The 14,798-nt window shown below is 40.7% G+C and overlaps 1 long non-coding RNA gene across 1 annotated transcript in view; it reads right to left on the minus strand.

Moving 5' to 3' along the window:
- Positions 1–14,798, minus strand: part of LOC141795364 (uncharacterized) — a 71,141-nt gene that overhangs the window by 51,330 nt on the left and 5,013 nt on the right. Inside the window, exon 2 of the long non-coding RNA XR_012598591.1 lies at positions 11,845–11,972. This is a non-coding gene — a long non-coding RNA (uncharacterized LOC141795364). The remainder of the gene's footprint in view (positions 1–11,844; positions 11,973–14,798) is intronic.

The raw sequence follows: 14,798 nt of genomic DNA on the forward strand, positions 1-14,798 counted from the left end.
CAAACACACATTTAGAGATATACATACGTACACACATGCACAGATACATAAGAGTCTTCTTCTCATGGTGTGTTATTTTGTCTTATTTCAGTCTTTGGCCTCAAAAGGCTCACTCTTTTTTCTCTCTTTCTACTTTTTTTTTTTTTTTTTTTTGGTCAAGAGAAAGTCTGAGAAGTCGACCTATTAGCTGACCTCACTGTGTGTGTCATGAGAAACAGCCCTGCCTCCAGCTAAATTCAGTGGTTTCATCTATTTTCCCAGAGGCACAGTATTTATACATTCTCCCATCTGGGAAAGGGTCATGGATCTGTCTGCTTTACATCAAGACAATGTGTTGATGGAGTGATTAGACTAAGTGTCCAACTCAAAAGAAAGTTAAAAAAAAATGGAAAAATTATTTGAATCCACATGATTGAAACACAATAGGGGAGACCGGGGTAATTGAGCCTGTGGGTAAATTGACCCACCCCCTGTCTCTGGGAAACGGTACGCATCAGTGGTCACATGACTCTGGATTTCGTTAGCCCACCTCATTTCAAGCTCTCTGTGGTGAACAGAAACACAAGTTGAAGTGTTAAGTAACTTTTAGGCCCCGTTTACACGGAGACTCCCGCAACGATTCTTCCTTTGCGTTTTCAAAAGCCACCCGCGTTTACATGAGGACGGCGTGAAAACGATCCGCGTTCATACGACTCCAGGAGGAGAAGTCTCCTCTTCTGTTCTTTCTTTTTCTGACGTTTTGTTGTGTGAGACGGTCGGGAATCCAACCATAACGCGCATTACCGCCAACTACTGGCTCAACTGGAAATGTGGCTGAGCGCGGAGCCTTCACCTAAAACTGCGAGTGCGCATGCGGTGACGTCAGCGTTTCACCCTGAGACGCTCCGCTCTGTGTTTACACGAAGCTGGATGGAGGAGCGGATTCAGATCTTTCCACTCTGGGGAGCGTTTTCAAAAGTTTGCGTTTTCACTGAAAACGCAACGTGGTCTCGTCTAAACGGAAGGCCAAAACGCAACGAAATGTTTGCGGAATCGACCGTTTTCGGCGTCGTGTAAACGGGGCCTTATTCTCCAAAACTCATTTTTTGCATGTCGAAGTAAATTTTCAACATATCACGAATAATGACTATAAACTCAAAATAATTTTAACTATATCTAAAAACATACATCAAATGTGTTGCTGAACTATCAATGTTTAAAACCATGTGAATCTTGTAGCTAGGTATTAGCCTGAGTTGCTAGGCTAGGTTGTTTTTAACAAAATGGTGGCTGTGGGGTAAAGTGAGCCAAACTGCTTGGGGTAAATTGACCCAGTGATTTAACTTACCCCACAATGAGGCACTAAAGTGTCAGAGGTAAAACGTGTTTAAGTGTAGTAATACATAATGATTTATTTTTTGTTTTGTTCTAATATGTGTAACATTGTAGACAAGCTAGAATGTCAAGGAAATACAGCAGGAAGACAAACTGGGGCTCAACACCCCTTAAGGAGATGCAGAGCGCAGCAACCAAAGTCCAGGGTGGAAAAACCCCTAAGAAAAGTGGCCACGGAGAGAAATATTGACAGGTCAACCAAATGAAGATTCCTAAAAGAGAAAGAGGGAGGGGAAGTGACAGTGGCAGGCTACACAGAGACAGCAAATGCAAAGAGGGTCTTCACAGAGGAGATGGAAGAATAACTAATGTAGCAAAAAAAATACATGTTATAATATATCTAAATATCTAAATAAAGCCTTCTTTTGAGCATTCTTACTAAAACTGAAGTACCAGTTTAAGTCCAGAATTGACAGTCTATCCGCACATCAGACTGTGAAATGTAGTTTTTAGTTTTATTTTTGGTTTTAGCTATAGGTCCACATTTAAGCTAAGTTTCAGTTACTGTTTTCAATAAATGCCTTCCAAGGTGAAGTGTTTTAATGTGAAAGCCAAAAAAAACAAAAAAAATCGTAACTGTATTCATTCACTGTATGTAGCTGCCACCTAGCGTCACCCAGCAATGGCTTGCTAGCATAGCTAACCACCAAACTTATACATACACTACACTTATACTACACCTCTACCATGAAGATAATGTCAACTTCAGTGGGTCATCTTTTTGAACACTTGTGTAACCCGCTTTAAAGTTGGAAACAAATATGTTATTAAAAGTTAGCTGCTTGACAACAATAGGATATGTTGGGCTACAAAGACTGTACAAAGACACAAATTAGGCTACATCTGTCAGCTCCTTTAGGATGAACCTTCAAACTAGTACCTGCCCCGAGGCAGGCTGCCGCCACTGAGTTTGGACAGAGCTTTGACGTGGGCACAGCTTTAAGTTTAGCAGTTAGCTAGATGTTCAACATATCCCGCTGGCCTATCACTAGCTTTTGTAGATATTTTGCGACATAAAATAGACAAGATTGAGCCAGGAGGTCACAGTTGTGTTTTTGCTTTTAGCTTAGCATAAATCTTGCAGCAGGGTAAACTATTAGTCTGGCTCTTTACAAAAATTAAACTAAGATGCTTCACTTTGGTTCTGGCCTGTGTGAGTGTTTTTTAACTTCTTCTTCTAGTGAACTATTCCCTTTGTGTCTTTTTGAACTAATTTTTACTAAACACTGTAGTAAAAAAACTATCATTGCTTTGTCATTTAAAAAGTAATCTGTTTCCCTGTTAAGACGTTCTTGGTAAAGAAAATGCAGTTCAAAGCCACATTGAAGGGCAAAAGTGAAACTTGGTAAGTACAGCCTTGAGGTGAAACTAGTGGTAAGGCTGTTGTTGAAAGCGTAGGATTTCACACCATTTGGGAACATGGTTCAAGATGAGTGTCCTCTTAGTCATGTGAGATGGGGTAACACTTGGTTTCTTAATCTGATCCTGTCTACTCTGGTTTAGGCCATTATGGGTTTTAGTTTCTTTTAATACACATGGGCATGACTAGAAATGGTTTCATTTTGTATCATCTTCTTTGTCTGGTCTTTTTTTGCAAATCAACGCTCTCCAAACATCTGCACACTTGACCTGACCCGCACTTTCTGTGACATTTAGGATCTTGTCATCTAGCAGAAGGTTAGACATTAGCCGGGTGGCTGTATGGTGACACGTAAAAACTTGATTGTTGTGTCATCTTGAGAATCACTTACGTATCTGTACCTCTCATACACTCAAATGTAGCTCTCCAGATACTCACTATTTAGTACTATTTGTGTGTTGAGCCGAAAAAGTGTTAATCCCAGTTCTGACCACTTTGCTATCATCTATACTATATTAAGATGTAAATATCAGCTTTCCCTGGGGTGGCTGTGATTAAAAAAAAAAAGAGAGAGAGTTCTTGGCTGTTCAGCTCAGTCCCTCATCCGGAGGAAGTCATGGGAATTCGGTAAATACACACATCCTCCTCTTCAGTTCCCACAGTTTTTTACAACTCACATGCACAGGCATGCGAGTGTATTAACACACTACAGAGACGAAGAAGAAGTTCAGATTTGGACATGATGTTTCACATGATGGACATAAACAGAATGTTATGCAGCATGCACAGTATGCTACTGCAGTTCAGTCTTGTATACAAAGGTTGACACATAATGCTGATGAACAGGATATAAGAGTTCTGCAGTGTTGTTGGTGCACTGCAGATTTTATGCATCAGCATGTAGTGAAGGACCACCCAGCCAAACAATAATTGGGAGAATTTTTTGCCTTTATTAGATCATCAGCTGAAGAGCTGTGGTGAGTACAAAATAAGTGAAGAAATGCAGAAAACTGTAGTGGTCTTGAGTGGAACTAGCGGCTACTGCAATGAGGACTATAGCCACACACTCAAACTGCTAGGCCACCACCACCTGACGTTCAACGTCTGTGTAGGAGCCAAATATGCATCAGAAGGTTTATAGGTAGTTCACTGATTTAACACTTGGTGTCGCTATATGCCTGAGGCTCAGGTATAAAGACAGGTAGGTCTTTGTTGAGGTGAAGGGTCACGAACCCGGAGGGCAAAAAAGTTTTTGACCACTGCACGGTGTATGCTGTGGGCTGACAGGTGATTATTGGGCTGATCAAAGGAACATTATAGGTACACTTTGATGGAAAGAAATGTGATTGTTTGCAATGACGACGAGCTACTTGTGGATCTTTGGACGTGCAGCTCTGTTAAGCAGGTGAAGCGCATCAATGAAGCAACGCCGGGGGAAGACGCCTCAGTAGCTAGCATTGGGCTAGCTCCTTCAGTCTGCATTTAGCATTACAACAGGCTAACATTTGCTAATTAGTTCATCAAGAATGCACAGTCAGGACTGATGGAAACAGTGAGTGTCTGCCTTCTTTGGGGTTCACAAGGAGTCAATGGGTGGCAGCACGAAGACTGTGCCTATGTTTTTTTAAGCTTAAGGTCTTAATGAAAGTTTAAGCCTGGTAAAGAGTAAAGGGGTTAACATCATATTTTAAATTTACCACGATGACAACATTCAGCCTTTTCTTGGCTACCATTAGCATTGACTATGCAGCTACTGCAATTAACAGTGAGGTCAGCATCTTGCACTTGATGTTGAAGATGTTGAACTTCTGTTCAACATCTACATCTACGACCTACCCGAAACAACATCACAGAAGTACGGCTATGCAGATGACCTGGCCATCTTGCTCAGGAAGCCATCTTGGGAAGCAGTAGAGGAGGGCCTTTCTGAGGACATGAACATCCTGTCCTCATACTTGAAGGACTGGCGCCTTAAGCTCAGTGTTGAAAAGACTGTGTCAACAATGTTGTACAACAAGGAAGCCAACCGCAATATCAACATCATGGTTGACAATTTCCGGCTACAGTCCCAGTCCTCCCCGACATACCTCGGAGTGAAGCTGGACCGGACCCTGTCTTTTAAGCAACATCTCGACAGTGTCAAAGGCAAGACCACTGCTCATGCCGCTCTGATAGGGCGCCTAGCCGGTACCACATGGGGAGCCACCACCAAGACACTACGCATTTCCACTGAGGCCATGTTGTTTCCCTCCACTGAGTACTGCGCCCCGGTCTGGAGCCGCAGCCCTCATGTTAAGAAGCTGGATGCTGCCCTCGACACTGCCCTACGGACTGTCTCCGGATGCCTACGAGCCACCCCAATTAACCAACTGCCTGTCCTCGCTGGAATCGCTCCAGCAGAGGTCAGACGAGAAGCAGCCACGCTTGCCCTCGCTCGGAAGGCTCAGCAGTGTGAGTCCCACCTCCTCCACAAGGTTGTCACGGAGACACCACAGCGGACACGCCTCAAGTCCCGGCACCCCTTTGCCACACACGCCAAGGAACTGCTCCGTATAACACCGGCAGACACCTCCAAGGCTTCCTGGGTGAAGGCAAAATGGACCCAACAGATGTTCCTGACCAGCATCTTCCCCATAAGGAGTGGACAACCCTCAACCGCTTGAGGACCGGTGTGGGATGCTTTGGTGCTGCAATGCAGAAGTGGGGTCTCACAGAGAATGCCCGCTGCAAATGCAGGGTTACACCACAGACTGTGGAGCACATGACTTCCAGCTGCCCCATATATCGGCCACCAAATGGAGATCGTGGCTTAAAAGACTTGGACATTGATACGCTGGACTGGCTTGCTGCAACAGAGCTGGAGGTCTAAGGACATACGACAGAAGAAGCATCTTGCTAATTTGCAGTTACATTAGTTAGCATGAGGCTGAATGCAAGCTGTGTAGAATATGTAGTGGCTATACAGCTGTACCTAAGTATGGCAGTCCTGAGGAGGGTGATCTGACATGCAGTGCCATTTTGTGTTTGTAATTGCATAGTTTGGTGGGTGGAACCAAAGTGATGGCAAAAGTGGAAATGTAATGATGTGGTGCAGCAGGTTGTGAAATACAAATATTTGAATGCTAACAGTTTTGTACATTGTGGTCCTGTCCAAGACAGTGAATACCGAGACTTTTTGGTGGGCTTTTTGTTTTACAACAAAAGACAATTTAAAACAATTTCAGAAAAAAAAAAATATAATATTGTGAAAATGTTGATTGTTCTATGGACACCAGTCTTCCCCATTGATTGCAGTTGCATATTTCTTTGTGTCTATACTGTTTGAATAATGATTTATTTAAACTTGAAATGAAATATTCTTTCATTTTAGCCATCTTATTCTCATATCTAATGGTACAGCTTTCTTCTTTGTGTTTCCGGCGTTTTTCTGCCACTGCTGTGTGAGTGTGACTGCTGTGACACAACTGCTAAATTGGTCTTTTGGTTTGATAAAAACAGGCTGTGTGTCCTTCTGCTTTTAGGTTTAGAGCTGGCCGGAATGCATGCACTGTCACGTTTCCTGAAAAACCTTTTCTACAGTTAAACACTTTCACATTGGCCTACATTGAAACTAATGAACCATGAGGCTATCGTTATCACACAACAGATAAGGAGCAACCTCAAATAAAACTAAATGTTCTTAAACTTGTTGACCATTTCATCTGAAGCTCAGTGTTAGTTCAAAGAAAAGAGATAGTTAAAATAAATGCTGGCTCATGAAAGTGCTCTTTGTGGGAGGATTGTGGGAGATCGAGTCAACAGGTGGAGATCAAGGAGATTACACATAACACATTATCTCAAAATGAATTGCACTTTCGGCTGCATCGCACCAACTGTGTGCTTCTGAGATATCCTGGTTTAACTCAAAGTGGTGTTTAAAAACTACAAGAATGAGGCTGTACTATAAATAGTTGTAGAGATAGAGTCTTTTTGAGGCTCGGAGTAGAACTTTCCTCCATAAAATGCCATATAATTACTTTTCCTACAGAGTCAGTACTTGTGCCTGAGAGTAGCACTCAGCATTTGTGCCTTTCAAGACTGCCGCCCTTTAGTTTGATTGTAAAATTATTTCTGGATGTTCAGAGTTCAGGTTTGACATTGTGCAGTGGTCAAGTAAGCCTTGAACTAGTGCTTCAGAATGATTTTATAAGACCAAAGTCCCCTGAAACAAGATCTTTAAGTTTTAATGGTTGTTTTTTCGTCATAAACTTCAAGACAAAATACTGTGGTAGGAAGACAAATGTTTTAGTTGATGGTGAATACAGTTAGCTTGTGTGAGTTTGTTAGCATGCAGGGGAAAGCTACATTTCAGGAAGGGTGTTTATTCTTGGTGAGGTTGTCCAAATCATCTTTGTCACTTCATCATACAACAAATAAGTAATTTACCTTCTTAACTATCTAAGTTATGAGTTAAAGTGATCAGCTCAGATGCTGACATTGATAGATTGATGATTCTGAGGTCTACTTCTTCACATGAGCAGTGACTGATTCAAGCATCACTCTGTCCGCTTTGAGTCACCAGACATTTGTCATCACTCTACAGGGGGTCTGGGTCTTGTTGACTCAGCAGGTGATGGGGGTCCTAGTGTTGAGCTCACAACAGGCTATTTGTCATTAGGAAAAGTCAGAGTTGGTTGTGTCAGAGGGTATTTCCACACATATTAGAGGGAATGTAATGCTGGAAATGTTAAAAAAAAAAAAAAAAAAAGTGAGTGAAAAATTAAGTTCAGCATAGGTAAAGTAGATATTCTAATCTTACAATATTCAGTCTTGGTCTTTTAGAGTCTTAAATAAACTGAATATTTTTCCAAAAGGTTTCCATCACTCAGTGTCCTCCTCCAGTCCTTTCCACTGCCTCAGAGCCACACTGCCTCCTCTGTCTCCTTAGGTTTTCAGCCACCATAACTGTCTGCTGCTGGGTGAGCAAGTGGAACAAATTGTCTGGTGATGTTTTACCATGGAAACTTTATTGGGTGGTGATTTGGAGATTGTACAATTGCAAGGAAAAAAAAAAAACACCCACACACAACCACTTAGTGAGTCCTTCTTTCAGTTAGTGTCACAGTATTAATTGTGTACATGTGCGAGGGTGAAGAAAAGAAATGTGCAGATTCAGCTTCTCAAAAAGTAAGGGAGACCATGTGTAGTTTTTTAAGAGATATTTGGTTAGATTTACTGAAACTGCACTTTAATTCAAGCATTCTGACTCTCTTTGCTTACTGAACTGCAGCGAAAACAGCTTAGTACTTTCTGTACTGGCACTTTAAGGCCACGGGATGTCAGTGTGGAGTGTGGGAATATAAGCGGATTGTGTCATAATAGAAAGTGCAATACTTGCGTCTACTCCTCCCACAGTTCAGGCAGCAGCTACCTCAAAGCTACAAAACTGTCCACAGGAATGAGTCATATGAGGTTTAATGGGCAAAATGAAATCTAGAGTCACTTTCATGAAGTACTGAAAGTGACTGCAACTGTTGCTGCATTAGTTGCAAACGCTGCAAAAGAGGAGAGTGAAGGAGACGTGAAATGAGCTGTGAACACACTGTAGGAAATATGCATCATTAAATCAGCAACACAGGCCCTAATAATGGCATTAAAGACAGTCTCAACTAAAGCTTGTCATTTCCTCTGACGTAAACTTCATTGTGGTATTTGGTCTATTTAGTCTACCAAATTGAGCTCAGCTCCCACAGCTTTCCTTCCACATTCCCCAGTCTCCATCCCCTGCCCTTGCTTTCTTCCCCATCCAGGCCGGGAGAGCCCAAGATGTGTCAGAGGATCTGACTCACCTCCTCCAGAGTCTGGACATAATTTGTTTCCAGGTGGGAAACTGAGACACTATTGTTTCTGATAAGCCCACCAAGACACTTGGGGCATTCAGGAGACGGAGCAAATTGTCTGAGGCACATCTTTTGCAGAAAATGTGGTTGAGTAGTCTTTGTGGGTTTGCTAATGTCAGCATCAAATTATTTTTTTTTAGTTGTTTTTTTTCTCTATGTGTGTTTTTCCTACATTTTGTTGCACACTGAGTATGTGTGTGACAGCAGACAGAACATGCGTGCGTTTACTGATGGTTGAACTATGATTAATGTCTGAGTGGGACCACCAGGGTTTCTGCTCCAGGTGGGGGGCCTCTGTCATCACAGAGGGTCCACCAGACAGTCATTGAAAGCCTTCGTCTGATGAAAGTATTGTCTCAAATACTGGGATGAGGTCATTACCCACAGTTATTTCCAAAGAATTCAGCCAAAAGTGACCAAACTGGACAAACACTTCTTTCTTAGTCACCGGCAATGATTTTGGGAGAATTTTTTTTTTAAGTCTTTAAGCAAAATGCAATAAAATGTTTTAATCTTGTTAGAAAATTAGAAACAAATCTACATCTGCTAGTCTTGCATTCCAGGAAATTTGTGATATTTGATTTTTACTCTGTGGGTCTCTTTGGAAACTCTTTGGACATCTCAGTGTTTTTGTGTTTTGTCTGTGATGCGTTTTTGTTTGTTCTTTATGGTGAATGGTGTGAAGTCTTGACAGAGCCCACAGATTATTGTAAAGGCATGCCACGTGGTATATATCAAACAATTTTCTACAGTTTTATCGAACAAGTTATTCACACTGTTTAGAAGAAAAAAAAAGAGAAATAGATTAAATGTAATTTTGTTGAATTTCTGCTCTTTGCAAAATGTGTTCCAAGGTTTGGAAAAAAATGTTTCATCAGAACTCAAACTTCAGACGATAAGCCAGCACAGTTTCAGTTATTGGAATACTTGTGTGCACAGCAAGCTTGACGGGACTGAAGGAAGTCATCCCACTGCCCTTGTTCTGAAAATTTTTGCTCCTGTGTTGCAAAACCTTTAATAGGGGTTGGATAGAAAACATGAACCGAACATCCCTTGATTTCCTTGGGGTTAAAGCTCCCAACTTAAGTCATAAGTCTAAACGGATATCAGAAACAAGGTAGAGAAGTAGACAACTATGATTTACAGCAGGACAACTTAAACTGTTCTTCAGAAAACAAGAAATAAGCTTCCTGACTTGTTTTCCTGTGTCTCAGTGTTCAAACAACACAAATTAATCACACTATGTAAGAAATTATGTTAACTGAAAAAAAACAAAAACATTATCTAACATCAGAGAAAGAAAGAAAAACAGGCCCCCAAGAAAGTGAATTACTTTGGAAAATCCTGAAGCTGACAACAGCAACTTAGAGCAAGGAAAAAACAGGATGAGTGTAAAGACTGTCGATAATTATTTATAAGTAATGAAAAAAAAAACTTCAAGAGACAGGGCTGTGAACATCTGCTCTTTTTGTCCCACCAAAACTGAAACAATTCACTACAGTGTGGAGTGAGGACACACACACCACACACACATGCTCACACACAATCATCCTGATGCATTTCCACAGCTGTCTCTTTCCTCACCAAGTTGATCTGCTGTGTGAAACCAAACCTGACTGCTTCTCACTGCTCTTCTCCATTGTTGTTTTTAACTATGTCAATCAATACAGCCAGCTGAGCCCCACCAACCAATCAATTGCACTAATTACCCATGAGGAGGGGCGGGGCTTCAAAGGTTCACCCTCTGGAAATGAAAGATGTTTGAAGAATTTACTGATGGAGTGCTGGAGGGCAAAACAACAGGGCTGAAATACAGAGACACTGATGGTTGGGATGACAAGGAAAACACTGCCCTCTTCTGGAATTAAACGGGTACTACAGGAAAGTCATTACTTTTTTAAATTATTATTAATCTGTTTTGGTATGAATTCTGGTCAGATTATAATTATCAACTGTTTCAAACATGCACTCCTCTAAAACACAGAATAAAAGCTGTTTGTGGATGTGTAAACAGTCCCCCTGTCCACAATATAAGACTCACTTTTAAATGCACACAGGTGCTAACTTATACATAGCCACAGTACGTTTTATCTGCTTATATTTTGGGCTCTTATACATCAAATTCATAAAGTAAGTAAAGTAGCAAGTTATCTTTAGTTATGATACAACATGATATTTGCCTCTTTGGCAAATTTGTCCTGGGCTTAAGTACTCAAGTATTAATAAATACAGCAAACATAAAAACCAATGTGACATAAGTAACATAACAAGGAACCACACACGCACATAAACCAAGTTGCACAAGAATATAGCACAGATAAGAAAACATGAACAATAAAAAAAAAAAAGGATATCATGGTGCTGTTGAACAACCTACTCATACTGAAGAAATATTAGGCTCAGTGCCTCATTCACTTAACTGTGCCTTAAACCCTGAAATGTCTTTTTGTAGGAGAATGTCTGTTTTGTTTTTTAAGTTCATGAATTCATGAAACAAATTGTTGACTTGGGGGCCTTGTACAAATTCCGAATTTGTACAAGACTACAAAGACAGAATTAGAGGAATAAAATCTTATAATATCAATATTAATATATATTAATTATATAAATTATTAACATAAATATTTAAAATAGAACCAGATAAGTAAAGACAAGTATAAGAGAAGTATTGATGTTAAATAAGCAGAATGAAACTGGAACAATAGGGTTTGAAAGATGGTTTTGTGTTCAACAACTTTTAAACTCAACAGCAGGTGGCACCAAAGTACTTTGTAACTTTGAAGCTTCATGATTGCTCAGATATAATAACTGAGAAAACATGTAGGAGGCCTTTAACCACCTGTTGACATTATTTCTACCATTTTTGATCAATTCATTTTTTTTCTGTAAAGGTGTCATAACATATAACTAGTTGTACAAATAGCCTTGTTTGATTTGATGATGAGGTGATATTGATGCACTTAGTGTAACATCACTGCTGTTCCACTAAGTGGCGCTATAGCCTTTTTGTTTGCCAAACATGGTCATTCCTTTGCTCTAAATCAAAGTTAATGATTAAACACACTGTGTATGGTCAAAGGGTGATCCACATCTTAAAATAATCATATCTCCTTCTACTTTACGACACCTCAACTTTAACAAATTTTCCAAAAGAAGCCCTTAAGTATTAAGGTCAGAGTCCTTGTTGGTCTCTTGTTTTTGGTTAAGTTTGTTTATCTAAGAATCAATTACCTGATTTGTAGAATCAAGTAGTGCAGCATCCGAGGATGGGATGGTAGATTTTTCTGTTCATTGCAGAGCACCATGGCTTTGACCTTTGACCTTATTCCTCAGTTCCCAGGAAGCTGCTGTAGAACTGGCTAAATGAAATAAAAAGCAGACATGTAAATGTATGGGAAGTAAAATCAGTTTTTGTATGTAATGATAAGCAACTGAAGCATGAAAACTTTTCTTTTTCTTCATCTGAATAGACTTTCAGGCTCCACCACCACCACTTCCTCTGCTCTGGGTGCAGGTCTTTACTGGAAACCAGTAGCTCTGACTAAAAACCCCACACCAGTACCGTATAGTGCTCTTGTGGCAGCCGTTAGGCGTCGGTAAGCTGCACAGTGTGAGACAGTTAACCCCTCGGTGGCCTCTACACAAAAACAGTCAACACCCAGCTGCACCCTGCTGCAGTTTCTTACTGGAAAACAATCGTCTTAACTGTAAACCAGAATGATTGCCCACCAAACCCTCTGTTTTTATGGGTGTTAACAAACTGTTGATGATGATATAACCTTCGATCAGGAAGAAGAACTGTTTCAAAGTTCAGGGTCTGATAACTGACATGAGAGTTTTTGCCTATTAAGGTATGAAAATGGATGCTGCTGAGGACGTTGTAGCTTCTTTCAATGAACCAAACATGAAAACACATCAGTTCCTGTTGGTCTTACTATCCAGAGCAAACTTCTGCAGCTACAGAACAAAAGTGATCAGTTCTAGCCTGGGGTCCAAAGTAAAACTGTGCACACTGACAAAACTGAAGCTGCAAGACAAAGAAGTCGAGTTATCCAGATGAATAAAGCAAGATGAAATGTTTTGTATATGAAGTGAATACGGGTCACAAAATCCTAACAAAGAAAAAGTATGACTACATATTTAAGTATACACATGCACTGAATTCTGTTAGCAACATGTAAGTCCTGCTTTAACTAAAACCTGCTTTAATCCTAGATTTTTTCCCGCACAAAATATGGAAACTTTTTTGCAAGAAGTTTCTGGAAAATATCACATAAGCTGATTTCTTGGTGTAAGGCTGCATTGTGCAGCCGGATAGGAAAACAGCCTGAGAGATATCTCTGGGAAGCAGAAAGGAATGAAAGCACAACCTTTACTCCCTCATAACATCAGAGTTAGAGGAACACACTCCAGTGATAGCCACCAAAGTTTTTAAAATGCACGGCAGGATATCAACAGATAAGATCTAGGATGAAGTAATATGATTGCTGTTGACAGGTCTAAACTTCTGTACTTTCATTTTACCTCCAAAACAAAATGGTAAAACGTTCCAGCTGGCTGCAGTATAGCAACAAGCAATTACACATTGCACCAAATCAACCATTTACAACAAGTTGCCTTAGTGAGGCTTTTGCATCAAACAAATTTTGTGGTCACCATATTTTTTGCCTGGCTACATAATCTTTCTCACCAAAACTTAGGCTTTCAGAGAGGTCATACACTTTTGGCTAATCTGAAACGTGCAACACAACGCCCATCAAGCTGATAACAAGGCAGCCGTATGTAGTTCCTGAAAAGATGACATGTTGACGATAAGATTGTGTGTGTGTGCGTGTGCGTGTGTGTGTGTGTGTGTGTGTGTGTGTGTGTGTGTGTGTGTGTGTGTGTGTGTGTGTGTGTGTGTGTGTGTGTGTGTGTGTGTGTGCGCGCCTGTGTGTGTGCGCGCCTGTGTGTATATGTGTGTGTGTGTATTTAACAGTTTCATGTCAAAACTGTGGCTTGACTTGACAAAAGAGGAAGTGCTGCTGTCACTGTGCAATGAGTGATGCATGCATGCATGTATGTGCAGTGTTGATGGACATACTGTACACTTACTGTATTCCATTTAAGGCAGAGCATAGTGCAGACACAGAAATCCTGTCAGTCAGCATTAAATGACCTTAACTGTTACATTACTGACTCCTCCATCCAAAAAATGCTGCAACTGTTCTCAGTGAGCTTTGAAAGTTTACGGATCTTCCTTTGTTGTTAGTTAGAGCTGAAGTTGGTAACAATGAATGATAAGTTTGGTGCATTTGTGCTCCTTTTACTGTAATGCAATGATACTGTAGCATCTTCACACAGCAAGTTAACACATCTATATCTCTCAGCAGGAAAGCCCTTTTTTGTTTTTCCTGTTTCTTCGTCACTATTATGAGTACCAAAAACTCTTCACTACAACCACTTTAACTGGAAGTGGATGTAGTAACCAACCAGTTTTTAAAATTACCAACTGGAAATGTTTGACTCCAGCTGCCACTGTGGTTTAGTAAAGGTTTTCACACAACCAAAGTGGTAGCAATGAAGAACAGACAAAGGATCAAGGTACCACTTTCCCTGACGTAAGAACTTGAGAATCAAAATGCAGCTGCTTAAGTTTTCTTTTTTTAGAGCTGAAACACCAGATTAACAAAAAGGCCACAGAAGCACAACAATCTACCAACTTGAGCACTACCTGTGTATAATTTAAGTTCTCATAAATATCCCCATCTGAGTAACATGGTTAGTATGGTGATGTGTAACTGGAGCAGTTGAGGAATAAGAAGGTGACAGTGAGATGAGGTGAGCTTTTTTCAGTATGTATGCTGTGTAAAAGCTGCCTACTCATTTGGTTTTGTCGCTGCACAAATAGACTCTGGGGTTTACTCTCATTTGAATGAGCCATCGCTGTGGTTTGCATTGCTCACTGCAATGATAAAAGCAGAAGTAGCCTCAGAGACACCTGTGGATGCATGTTAAGAGTGGAGCACCTCCGTCACTTTTGTCTGAGGGGAGGACAGTTCAACCTCCCCTGAGAGTGAAGGGGTTGCACAGCAGCTAAATACAAAAAGGTAATTACTGGACTACACCAAACAAGAGGCATGTCCCTACAGTCTTCTACAGAAGACAAATACTCAGTCTGCATGAAGCATGCATTTGTCTCTAGC

This window comes from Halichoeres trimaculatus, unplaced genomic scaffold, assembly GCF_033239565.1.
Source record: "Halichoeres trimaculatus isolate MK-OKI-2021-1 unplaced genomic scaffold, fHalTri1.1 fHalTri1_scaffold_8, whole genome shotgun sequence".
NCBI lineage: Eukaryota > Metazoa > Chordata > Actinopteri > Labriformes > Labridae > Halichoeres > Halichoeres trimaculatus.